Below are 13,319 nucleotides of genomic sequence, written 5' to 3'. Positions count from 1 at the left end.
AGAGTGTGCTCCTAATCTCAGCTCGTTACTTGTATAAAAGACACCTGGGAGCCAGAAATCTTTCTGATTGAGAGGTGGTCAAATACTTATTTCCCTCAATAAAATGCAAATCAATTTATAACATTTCTGACATGCGTTTTTCTGGATATTTTTGTTGTTATTCTGTCTCTCACTTTTCAAATAAACCTACCATTAAAATTATAGACTGATCCTTTCTTTGTCAGTGGGCAAACGTACAAAATCAGCAGGGGATCAAATACTTTTCCCCCCCACTGTATGTGACAAATCTCAACAAAAAGAAGAAGAAACTGTATTATGAAGCCAACATCAATGATGTAAAGAATTATGAAGAAAAAAAAAGACATTCAACTCCATCTTTCATCTAATCAGATGGCTTATCCATCACAAACAATAATTTGAATGATTATTTAATTGGCAAAGTGAGCAAACCTAGACAGAAAATGCCAACAATGATTAGTGAGCCATCATGCTTATGCACAAAAAAACTAATAATGAAAGAAAAGCATTGTAAGTTTGCATTTTCTAAGATTGGGAGAGGTGAAAAAATTGTTAGCGACCAATAATGACAAACCTCCTGGCATTGACAACTTAGATGGAAAGCTACTGAGGATGGTAGCTGACTCTATAGCCACTCCTATCTGTCATCTTTCGTCTGAGCCTAAAGGAAAGTCTTTGTCCTCAGGCCTGGAGAGAAGCCAAAGTCATTCTGCTACCCAAGAGTGGTAAATCAGCCTTTTCTGGTTCTAACAGCAGACCTAAAAGCTTCCTGCCAGCTCTTAGCAAACTGTTTAAAAAAAATGGTGTTTGACCAAATACAATGCTATTTCTCTGTAAATAAATGAATAACAGACTTTCAGCATGCTTATAGAGAAGGGCACTCAACATGTACTGCGCTGACTCAAATGACTGATGATTGTTTGAAAGAAATAGATAATAAGAAGATTGTGGAAGCTGTACTGTTAGATGGCAGTGCAGCCATAGATATTATTGACCATAACCTGTTGTTGAGGAAACTTGTCTTTGGATTCAGAGCTATCTATCTAATATAACTCAGAGTGTTTTCTTTAATAGAAGCTTCTCTAATGTCATTCATGTAAAGTGTGGTGTACCACAGGGCAGCTCACTAGACCCTCTACTCTTACTTTTATTTTTATTTATTTTTACCAATGACCTGCCACTGGCGTTAAACAAAGCATGTGTCCATGTATGCTGATGATTCAACCATATAATTGTGGACCATTCATCTTTACAAAACTGTTTCAGTTCAGCTATATTCTTAGGATGTCTGGTGTGAACCGCTCTCTTGAGGTCATTCCACAGCATCTCAATCGGGTTGAGATCAGGACTCTGACTGGGCCACTCCAGAAGGCGTATTTTCTTCTGATGCCATTCTTTTGTTGATTTACTTCTGTTTTAGGTCGTTGTCCTGTTGCATCACCCAACTTCTGTTGAGCTTCAATTGGCGGACAGATAGCCTTACATTCTCCTGCAAAATATCTTGATAAACTTAGGAATTCATTTTTCCGTCTGATAACAAGCTGTCAAATCAAAGTTTATTTGTCACTTGCGCTGTAGACCTTACAGTGAAATGCTTACTTACAGGCTCTAATCAATAGTGCAAAAAAGGTGTTAGGTAAACAATGGGTAAGTAAAGAAATAAAACAACAGTAAAAAGACAGGCTATATACAGTAGCAAGGCTATAAAAGTAGCGAGGCTACCGGTTAGTCGGGCTGATTGAGGTAGTATGTAGATATGGTTAAAGTGACTATGCATATATGATGAACAGAGAGTAGCAGTAGCATAAAAGAGGGGTTGGCGGGTGGTGGGTGGCAGGACACAATGCAGATAGCCCGGTTAGCCAATGTGCGGGAGCACTGGTTGGTCGGCCCAATTGATGTAGTATGTACATGAATGTATAGTTAAAGTGACTATGCATATATGATAAACAGAGAGTAGCAGCAGCGTAAAAAGAGGGGTTGGGGGGGCACATAATGCAAATAGTCCAGGTAGCCATTTGATTATCTGTTCAGGAGTCTTATGGCTTGGGGGTAAAAACTGTTGAGAAGCCTTTTTGTCCTAGACTTGGCACTCTGGTACCGCTTGCCATGCGGTAGTAGAGAGAACATCTATGGCTGGGGTCTTTGACAATTTTTAGGGCCTTCCTCTGACACCGTCTGGTGTAGAGGTCTTGGATGGCAGGCAGCTTAGCCCCAGTGATGCACTGGGCCGTACGCACTACCCTCTGTAGTGCCTTGCGGTCAGAGGCCGAGCAATTGCAGTACCAGGCAGTGATGCAACCAGTCAGGATGCTCTCGATGTTGCAGCTGTAGAACCTTTTGAGGATCTCAGGACCCATGTCAAATCCTTTTAGTTTCCTTAGGGGGAATAGGCTTTGTTGTGCCCTCTTCACGACTGTCTTGGTGTGTTTGGACCATTCTAGTTTGTTGTTGATGTGGACACCAAGGAACTTGAAGGTCTCAACCTGCTCCACTACAGCCCCATCGATGAGAATGGGGGCGTCCAGGCCCTGAGGCAGCAAAGCAGCCCCAAACCATGATGCTCCCTTCACCATACTTTGCAGTTGGGATGAGGTTTTGATGTTGGTGTTCTGTGCTGTGCTGTGCCTTTTTTTTCTCCACACCTAGTGTTGTGTGTTCCTTCCAAACGACTCAACTTTAGTTTAATCTGTCCACAGAATATTTTGCCAGATGCGCTTTTGCTAACTTTAGACGTGCAGCAATAGTTTTTTTGTTGTTGACAGTAGTGGCTTATTCAGTGTGCCTTTCCTTCGCTTTGCAGGCTGTATCCAGTGACCTAAAGTTTAAATGCAACAATGTTTCACACACAAGTTATTTTCAAAGAGATTCCTTATTTTTTTTATTTTGATTTAACCATCAAAGAGATGGCTATCAGCAGCAAGTGAGCTCCAATAAAAAAAACAGATGATGATCATTTAAACTTAACTTCTTGTTAAAAGTTATTCTTGAAAAGGGAGAAGCTGACAAATAGCAACAACATCCTTTTCAATAAGACCTGTTGCAGCCACTGCAAACTAGCCTTCAACAAAAGATAGCTAGCTAGACTGTGGGAAAACTATTGCTTGCTATTGCTCAGTGACCTGTTGTTCTTTGAGAAGGCAGAAGTTTTCATAAATGTTTTGTAAAAATGATCCCACCCATTACAAGTAAAAATGTGATTGGTTGATTCTACAGTCATTCCAAAATGTTGCCCTAATACAGTTGAATGGCAGATGCCTTCTATCTAGCTTCTGATGGCCTAACCAATGGCTGACTTAGCTAGCTAGATTTATCTCCCCAGAGACCACCAAAGAAAAATCCTGATTGGATCTTTTTTTTCTCTCATCAGCGTTAACCCTTTCCTTTCCAACAAAAACTGAATAGATTAAATCAGAACGCCATTGAAAAAAAATGTTATTAGATATATATTTTTTAAATCATTAGCCCTTCTCTGAAGGTGTAGAAGGCCTTCATTGTTCCCCACTGTGTTTTGGATTAGTAATAATTAGAATGGTGTCTCTATGGATTTTTTTCCCCCGCCATTCTGAATTTCTAAAGAATCCATATATTCTTCTGAAATATGAACACAGAAATACTGGGCATTTTGAATTCTTATACTGGCGATTTGACAAAATTACAATCGTGGTCTTGAATTGGACTTGCGTTTTTCTGGTCTCGGTCTTAACTCAGTCTTGGATCCTTGTCCCACCCCCCCTTTGGTCTTGACTCGGACTCGATTTGCTCTGGTCTTGGTCTTGAATTGGTCTCAAACCCAACACTTAATTTGCATAAAAACACATTTTTTTTGGGGGGGGGGGGTAAATACAGGTGAATATATTGATAAAAGTCACCTTGTCCTACAGAGATTTACACGGTTAACAAAATGTCATGCCAGGGAAATCCTACACGAAGCACAGCCCTTTATTAAGTGTTTCTAAACTCCCCTATGGGAAAAATAAATGGTGGAAAAAACGATTGGAACCATTTCCCTGTTTGACTGCTAGTTTTTATGGGTTTTATGACTCATACAGTGGTACTCTCAATATATTCATGAGTTGGAGGGGTGTGTTCAAGGGGCGTGGGCTATACAGGAAATACTGAATTATGAAAAGGAAATGGATTGGGATACACATTTTGGGTCTTTTCTTCTGACCTGCAGCACCATCAAATTGACCCCAAACAGCCTTCAAAAAGTGTCATGCCACTTTGAAAGACAGCAGGTTCACCCATGGAAAGGGAGTAACGTTGAAGAGCATTGAGGAGAATATATTCCATATGCTGCTTTTTTATTTATTTTTTACATTTGAGTTATTTTGCAGACTGTAGCAGTTGTAGAAACTGTAAAAGTCATACACCACTACAGCCCAATTTTTATGAATGAACACCAAGGCAGACCATGTCCCTTGTAGTTAGACATTGCCCGTTGGTGTGTTTTTATGGGTGTCCTCCTGAAGTCATAGGATGGCAGGGAAGAAGGATGCCGTTGTCACATCTGTACCGGTGACGCCCAATCTGACGTCTGGATGTAGATCTATCGCTAATAATTTGAGATTGAGTGTGTCCAACCGCAAGCCTCAGTGGGCTCCAAAGACCCAGCACTGGCTGATGCAACCTGATATCAAACAGTAGGTAGCAATGTTGCATCCTTGCTATACAAAGCTGTTTCACTTTGTAAATCCTTACTACCGCTAAACTGGTGTTAGTTGTGAAGGGAATACTGACCCACTTGCTGTAGACTCTACCCTGAGTAAATAGATAAGATCATCCCTAGGGTCAGACACACACACAGTCAAGTCCACCACGCTTGCTTAAATTAGAAATCTAGCAATGATCAACCACAGCTCTTTACCAGGGGCTTCTGGAAGACAAGTGTGTCAACCAGTAAGACTAGTAAAGGACTGGCCTTGGCCAAATTACTGTATGAGACATTATGGGCCAGTTTGTGTGTGCATATTATATTAACTGGATCCTGATGGTTTGGAGTATTGTCACGAGGTCTGGGAGAGGTGCTTGTCTTTTCACACTGCTATAGGAAGTGGTGACGGTAATGAAATAAGACCAGTACACCTCAGGACACGACTCCAGGAGATATTAAACCTGTTTTAACCTGCAGCAAATGGATTCAAATGGTATTCAGGGATCAGACTAGGCCACTCCCCAGTAGAAAATGTCATTGTTTTTGCTCTAGCTAGATACAATTTGGCATTTCCATGTATTTGTGACCTAAGTGCTCTATTTTTATTTTCATGAGGTCGCTGTAGGAACACATTGCACACAAACTTTGGCAGTTTTTCTGTAGTATAAGCACACTCATGACATTGATAATCAGAAGGCACACTTCAGTCATTTCAAAACTTTCGCTTCCTCTAGTCTTACCATACTTTTTCATTTACCACACTTGTATATCCTTTCATTTCCCTCCCTCTATCTCTTTCTTCTCTCTCACTCTCATATTTTCCTGTCTCTCACCCCACCATTCTGTAGTTTGAGGGCTGCAATGAATCTCGATGTGGTTTCAAAGAGCACAGTTCTGGTGTATCATTGGCTCATGCGCTCACAACACCCATCTTCTGGTTGGTGAGTTCTGTGGAGTTTCCCAATTACACTGCCTTTTTTTGTCTTTTTTTTTCCCCCCCAGGAAAAAAACCATCACATGCCAGGAATGTGTACATTTTGTCTCTGACAAATGACCTCTGTTATCGTTGCCAGCTGTGGGGCTGTATACCTCTGCTGCAGTAAAGTCCCTGTGAAGCTGGGTTTTCAGAACAGGGGGCTCTACCATGTGTTTTTCAAATCACCACTTCTGCTGACTCGTGTTATACATTTAAAAAAAAATGTCATGTTGACTTGATGAAAAAGTTAAATGTATTGTGCTTTTATCATATATCCTTGGCAGTTTTTGTGACAAATGTGCCCTGTTTGAAGAGAGAAGGTAAGATTCCACAGACGTACAGTGTTTAACCCCTCCAAGGTGAATTCACACTTCTTTTAGTCCTCCCCTCCATATTAAGAACCATATTAACATTAGAAATGTATCAGAGGGATGAAGTAATCATTATCAACCGGCGTTATACCGTAGACCGTTTTCTTCGCAGGTGAATTTTCTGTTGTTGAAAAAAGGAAAGGATTACATCACAGTTTCTTTGGAACACAAGAGATACTGACATGGCATTAAGTGAAAACAGTTGCATGACTGACTAGCCAAAGATTCATGTGTTCATAAGTGCACCTCCCCTCACACCTGTGTCTGATGCTGCTGAGGGAGAGCCTGGACAGTCTGGTCAGTGGAGGACCATGGAGCTCTGCTGGCAGGGGGCCCAGGGAGGATGAGGGTAGGATCCATGGAATTGACGGTCGAGATGGGGTCGATGCCTCATCGGAGCCCGGCGAGGTGCCCAGTACCAGCAAGCATGGTACCAGACTCCGAGGTCCTGAGACCCAAACCGGATCTCCCTTAGAGAGAGAACCGGGCTGCAAAGAGACAGCCCAGGCTGTCCTGGCCCCTTTTGGAGAGCTCACCTGCCCAGAATGAGCAAGCAGTTGGTAATGATGAGGACCTGTGTTTTGAGTCACTGAGGGAATATCTGTCCCTGAGTCTGTCCCTGAGGGGTCTACCCAGGGCTTGAGTCTGTCCCTGAGGGGTCTACCCAGGGCTTGAGTCTGCCCCTAGGTCTGACCTGCAGTCATACCAAGCCCCTGCTCCATATGTGTTTGTGGAGACTGAGTACCTCAGTGCTTGGACAGTCAGCCAGGCCCTGCTCCTGAGAGTAAGGCTGGGGACACAGCCAGAGACCAGCCCTGTGAAAGCCGGACTTCCACAAACACCACCTAAACCCACACCATCCACTTCCACCACCACCAGCTCCCCAGAGCTGTACAGTCCAGCAAACCCCACTCAGTCCCCTGTACAGACCTCACCTGGAGATGTGCTACTCATCACTGTGGAATGTTGTCCCACTCCTCTTCGATGGCTCTGTGAAGTTGCTGGATATTGGCGGAAACTGGAACGCGCTGTCGTACACGTTGATCCAGAGGATCCCAAACATGCTTAATGGGTGACATGTCTGGTGAGTATGCAGGCCATGGAAGAACTGGGACATATTCAGTTTCCAGGAATTGTTTACAGATCAGTGGAGGCTGCTGATCATAATAATGGCTGAAACGGAGCAAATGGAATGGCATTAAACACCTGACCTATTTGATACCATTCCACTGATTCAACCCCAGTCATTACCACGGGCCCGTTCTCCCCAATTTAGGTGCCATCAACCTCCTGCGATACAAATCCTTGCAACATGGGGATGTGCATTATCATGCTGAAATATGAGGTGATGGCTGCAGATGAATGGCACAACAATAGGCCTCAGGATCTCGCAGATGAGCTTCCCTGAAGGTTTTTGACAGTTTTTTTTATTTTTATTTTTTTTTTTTTTGCAGACATTTCTTCGGGTGTGCAAACCCACAGTTTCATCAGGTGTCCGGGTGGCTGGTCTCAGACGATCCTGCAGCTGAAGAAGCTGGATGTGAAGGTCCTGGGCTGGCAAGGTTTTACGTGGTCTGCAGTTGTGAGGCCGGTTGGAAGTACTGCCAGATTCTGTAAAACGACATTGCAGGTGGCTTATGATAAATAAATTAACATTCAATTCTCTGGCAACAGCTCTGGTGAACATTCCTGCAGTTAGCATGCCAATTGCAAGCTCCCTTAACTTGAGACATCTGTGGCATTGGGTTGTGTCACAAAACGTCACATTTTTTAGTGGTCTTTTGTCCCCCAGCACAAGGTGCTCCTGTGTAATGCTCATGCTGTTTAATCAGCTTATGTGTATATATCATACCTGTCAGGTGGATGAGTTATCTTGGCAAAGGAGAAATGTTCACTAACAGGGATCTATAAACATTTCTGCACAAAATTTGAGAGGAATAAGCTTTTTGTGTGTATTAAGCATTTTTGGGATCTTTTATTTCAACTCATGAAACATGGGACTAACAGTTTACATTTTGCGTTTTTATATATATTTTTGTACAGTATTTATTCCAACCTGGGCACCTTTTTAGGCGTTAGCCCAATCTGGTGACTAGATTGGGAATTGCAGCATGATTTCTCAAGTGCCTGTAATTTAGCTTGTGGCATATTTATCACCCCTTCCTAGAAGATGTAGAATTTCTAATATCACAGTTCTCTTGATTGATGGTGTAGATTCACTCACTCCCTATTGCGTTCTGCACTTGGCATAGTTTGATCATTCGAATAGCTTTCTGATAAGTGATGAATGCAAAAAATGAATGCGTTTCAGAGGGTGTGTCTTTACGTGACAGTATTTGTGAAAGCCCCTTGCGCATTTTAACCTTTAACCGTTCAGTCACAAAAAATCCCACATTACATCTAAAGTTGATTTAATGTTTCTGTGTTCTGCAGTCCCTCAGCGTGTGAATGGCCGGTCGCTGTGGTTACCTGCGCGAGAAGCATTCCCTGCTGGTGTCCGTTCCTCCTCACATCCCCTCAGAATCCTAATGCCACCCCCCCCCCACGCCCATCTCAGGACTCTGAGGCCAGACACACTGGTGCAGACACTGCTCTGAGTCACACACACTGAGTTGGTCATAGGTCACAGGTCACGCCTCAGACCAGGAGATCGCATAATGTAGATGCACACCACATAGCATGGTCACATGGACAGAGATTACCACAGCTGTCACTCAAACCGGTGTATACACACACACACACACACCCACCCACGTCTGAATCTATCCCTTTTGTTTGACATGCATATTGTTTGACTTTGATATGGCAGGTGGTTGTATGGTCATTACATGAGACATCATTACAGCCATCACTACATGAGTGTGACAGCAGCAGCCTGTGTGTCTGGCTCTGTTTGTGTCTCCCAGTGTTGCAAGCTGTGGCAGAGGGCAGGAGGTGTACTGAAGGCTGTAGTGACTGTAGAGCAGGGGGATAGACAGCAGGGGGCAGTGGTGCTCTGGGGAGCTGCATTGACCTGGCTGCAATGCATCCGCATCAACAGGAACAAAAGTAAAGTCAGGACAATTAAGAATGAGTTACAGGGATTTTTACGGTAACTTTGTTAAACATTTAGCAATGTGCTAGCAATCATTCTACTTATATGTATTACATAATCCAACTAACTATTTAACTGTTTAGATCACGCTGTATGCGTGAGCTGCCGCTCCTAGTCCTGTGCAGATGCTGTGTGGGAGTTCAGGGTGCTGCTGGTGAGGGAGAGTATGACGTCAGGCCTGCTGGAGCTGTACTCCACCCCCTGGGGCTCCTGTGCCAAACATAGCAGCACCAGCCTGGAGATAGACCTTAACACTCTTGTCTCAGAAGTACACTGGTGAGCAGCTACAACAGGTTTTGTTTGCCAAATGGTGGGTCGGGGCCTACTCGTGTGACTCATGGCCGTTGCAATTCCTACATAAGACTGGGCTGTGGCCGGAAACATTACTTTATTTGGAGGGTCACAGGAAAATACAATAGAATCCAAATCAAATCAAATGTTACTTAGCAGATGCAAAATGCTTGTATTTTTTTGGTTGGGCAAGGCACAAAAATATTTGCCTGACGACTCATCCTGAATTTAATTCTGCTGCTCTATCAGTCACTACATACGGTGCATTTGGAAAGTATTCAGACCCCTTTACTTTTTTCACATTTTATGTTACAGCCTTATTCTAAAATGGATTAAATACATTTTTTCGCCTCATCAATTTACAGACAATACCCCATAATGACAAAACAAAATCATTTTTTGCGGGGATGAAGATTATTAAAAATAAGAAACAAAAATGTTGCTCAGGTGCATCCTGCTTCTATGAATCAACCTTGAGATATTTCTACAACTTGATTGGAATCTACCTGTGGTAAATTGAATTGATTGGACATGATTTGGAAAGGCACACGCCTGTCTATACAAGGTCCCACAGTGCATGTCAGAACAAAAACCAAGCTATGAAGTCGACGGAATTGTCCTTAGAGCTCTGAGACAAGATTGTGTCGAGGCACAGATCTGGGGAAGGGTACCAAAACATTTCTGCAGCATTGAAGGTCCCCAAGAACACAGTGGCCTCCATCATTCATAATGGGAGAACCACCAAGACTCTTCCTAAGCTGGCCGCCCGGCCAAACTGCGCAATTGGTGGTCACTCTGACAGAGCTCTAGAGCTCCTCTGTGGAGATGGGAGAACATTCCAGAAGGACAACCATCTCTGCAGCACTCCACAAATTAGGCTTTTATGGTAGAGTGGCCAGACGGAAGCCACTTCTCAGTAAAAGGCACATGACAGAACACTTGGAGTTGACTCTCAGACCATGAGAAACAAGATTCTCTGGTCTGATGAAACCAAGATTGAACTCTTTGGCCTGAATGCCAAGCGTCACGTCTGGAGGAAACCTGGCACCATCCCTACGGGGATGTTTTTCAGCGACAAGGACTGGGAGACTAGTCAGGATCGAGGGAAAGATTAATGGAGCAAAGTACAGAGATCCTTGATGAGAACATGCTCCAGTGCGCTTAGCTCCAATCTGAGGTCCTAAGGTTCACCTTCCAACAGGACAACAACCTTAAGCACACAGCCAAGACAACGCAGGAGTGGCTTCGGGACAAGTCTCTGAATGTCCTTGAGTGGCCCAGCCAGAACCCGGCCTTGAACCCGATCGAACATCTCTGGAGAGACCTGAAAATAGCCTGACAGAGCTTGGATGGGAACTCCCCAAATACAGGTGTGACAAGCTTGTAGCGTCATACCCAAGAAGACACAAGGCTGTAATCGCTGCCAAAGGTTGCTTCAACAAAGTACGGAGTAAAGGGTCTGAATAAATGTGATATTTCCGGGTTTTTTTAGCAAACATTTCTAAAATAAACTGATTTTGCTTGGTCATTATAGGGTATTGTGTGTAGATAGATGAGGTGGAAAAACTAGTTAATTCATTTTAGAATACAGCTGTAACCTAACAAAATGTGGGAAAAGTCAAGGGGTCTGAATACTTGGTGCAGTTGTCACCTGTCCTGCTGGACACTCCTCCTGACATGCTGCACCAGCCTGTGGGTAAGAGGAGTGTTTTCCCAGTGTCTTTCAACCCATACATCTTATCTCTTTCTCATCTGCAGTTTGTGACACTGTCTCACTATCAGTATTATTTATTTCTCACAGCAACAGATTAGTGCAGGTATTGGTTGAGAGGCTCTACTCCTTACTTGTCATTCTCAGACACACCTTCCTCCTTACCATCTGATGAGAACGGTGTCGCCACTGCCCAGGACTTCTTACTGCTGGATTTGTAAATCATCTCTGCTCACTTGATTCAACTCCAAATGTCATAGAATTTTAATAGACACTCTTATCCAGAGCAATTTACAGTAGTGAGTGCATACATTTTCATACTGATCACTACACGGAATTCCACATGGGAATGAAACCCACAACCCTGGCATTGCAAACGCCATGCTCTACCAACTGATCTACATGGGCTGTGTTTGAACTACCCTATCAAGCTGCTCGAGATTTGATGTTTGGTTCTGATCGAGAACACATGAAGCAGTACAGTCATCTAGAGGTCGACCGATTTAATCGGAATGGCCGATTTAATTAGGGCCGATTTTCAAGTTTTCATAACAATCGGAAATTGGTATTTTTGGACGCCGATTTGGCAGATTTTATTTATTTATTATAAAAAAAATGTTAGACCTTTATTTAACTAGGCAAGTTAGTTAAGAACACATTCTTATTTTCAATGACGGCCTAGGAACAGTGGGTTAACTGCCTTGTTCAGGGGCAGAACAACAGATTTTTACCTTGTCAGCTCGGGGATTCAATCTTGCAACCTTATGGTTAACTAGTCCAACACTCTAACCACCTGCTTTACATTGCACTCCACGAGGAGCCTGCCTGTTACGCGAATGCAGTAAGAAGCCAAGATAAGTTGCTAGCTAGCATTAAACTTATCTTAGAAAAACAATCAATCATAATCACTAGTTAACTACACATGATTGATGATATTGCTAGTTTATCTAGCCTGTCCTGCGTTGCATATAATCGCTTAGGTACACGTTGCTCCAACCATAAACATCAATGCCTTTCTTAAAATCAATACACAAGTATATATTTTTAAACCTGCATATGTAGTTAATATTGCCTGCTAACATGAATTTCTTTTAACTAGGGAAAATGTGTCACTTCTCTTGCAAACAGAGTCAGGGTATATGCAGCAGTTTGGGTCGCCTGGCTCGTTGCGAACTGTGAAGACTATTTCTTCCTAACAAAGACAGCCGACTTCGCCAAACGGGGATGATTTAACAAAAGCGCATTTGCGAAAAAAGCACAATCGTTGCACGACTGTACCTAACCATAAACATCAATGCCTTTCTTAAAATCAATACACAGAAGTATATATTTTTAAACCTGCATATTTAGCTAAAAGAAATCCAGGTTAGCAGGCAATATTAACCAGGTGAAATTGTGTCATTTTGCGTTCATTGCACGCAGTCAGGGTATATGCAACAGTTTGGGCCGCCTGGCTCGTTGCGAACTAATATGCCAGAATTTTACATAATTATGACATAACATTGAAGGTTGTTTCAATGTAACAGGAATATTTAGACTTAGGGATGCCACCAGTTAGATAAAATACGGAACGGTTCCGTATTGCACTGACAGGAAAAATGTTTTGTTTTCGAGATGATAGTTTCCAGATTCGACCATATTAATGACCTAAGGCTCGTATTTCTGTGCGTTATAATTAAGTCTATGATTTGATATTTGATAGAGCAGTCTGACTGAGCGGTGGTAGGCAGCAGCAGGCTCGTAAGCGTTCATTCAAACAGCACTTTTTTGCGTTTGCTAGCAGCCCTTCGCAATGCATTGCGCTGTTTATGACTTCAAGCCTATCAACTCCCAAGATTAAGCTGGTGTAACCGATGTGAAATGGCTAGCTAGTTAGCCGGGTGCGCGCTAATAGCGTTTCAAACATCACTCGATCTGAGACTTGGGGTAGTTGTTCCCCTTGCTCTGCATGGGTAACGCTGCTTCAAGAGGTAGCTGTTGTCGATGTGTTCCTGGTTCGAGCCCAGGTAGGAGCGAGGAGAGGGACGGAAGCTATACTGTTACACTGGCAATACTAAAGTGCCTATAAGAACATCCAATAATCAAAGGTATATGAAATACAAATCGTATAGAGAGAAATAGTCCTATAATAACTACAACCTAAAACTTCTTACCTGGGAATAGTGAAGACTCATGTTAATAGGAACCACCAGCTTTCATAT

Source organism: Salmo trutta, chromosome 18 (assembly GCF_901001165.1).
Source record: "Salmo trutta chromosome 18, fSalTru1.1, whole genome shotgun sequence".
Lineage (NCBI taxonomy): Eukaryota > Metazoa > Chordata > Actinopteri > Salmoniformes > Salmonidae > Salmo > Salmo trutta.
Note: the sequence above shows the minus strand (reverse complement) of the source record.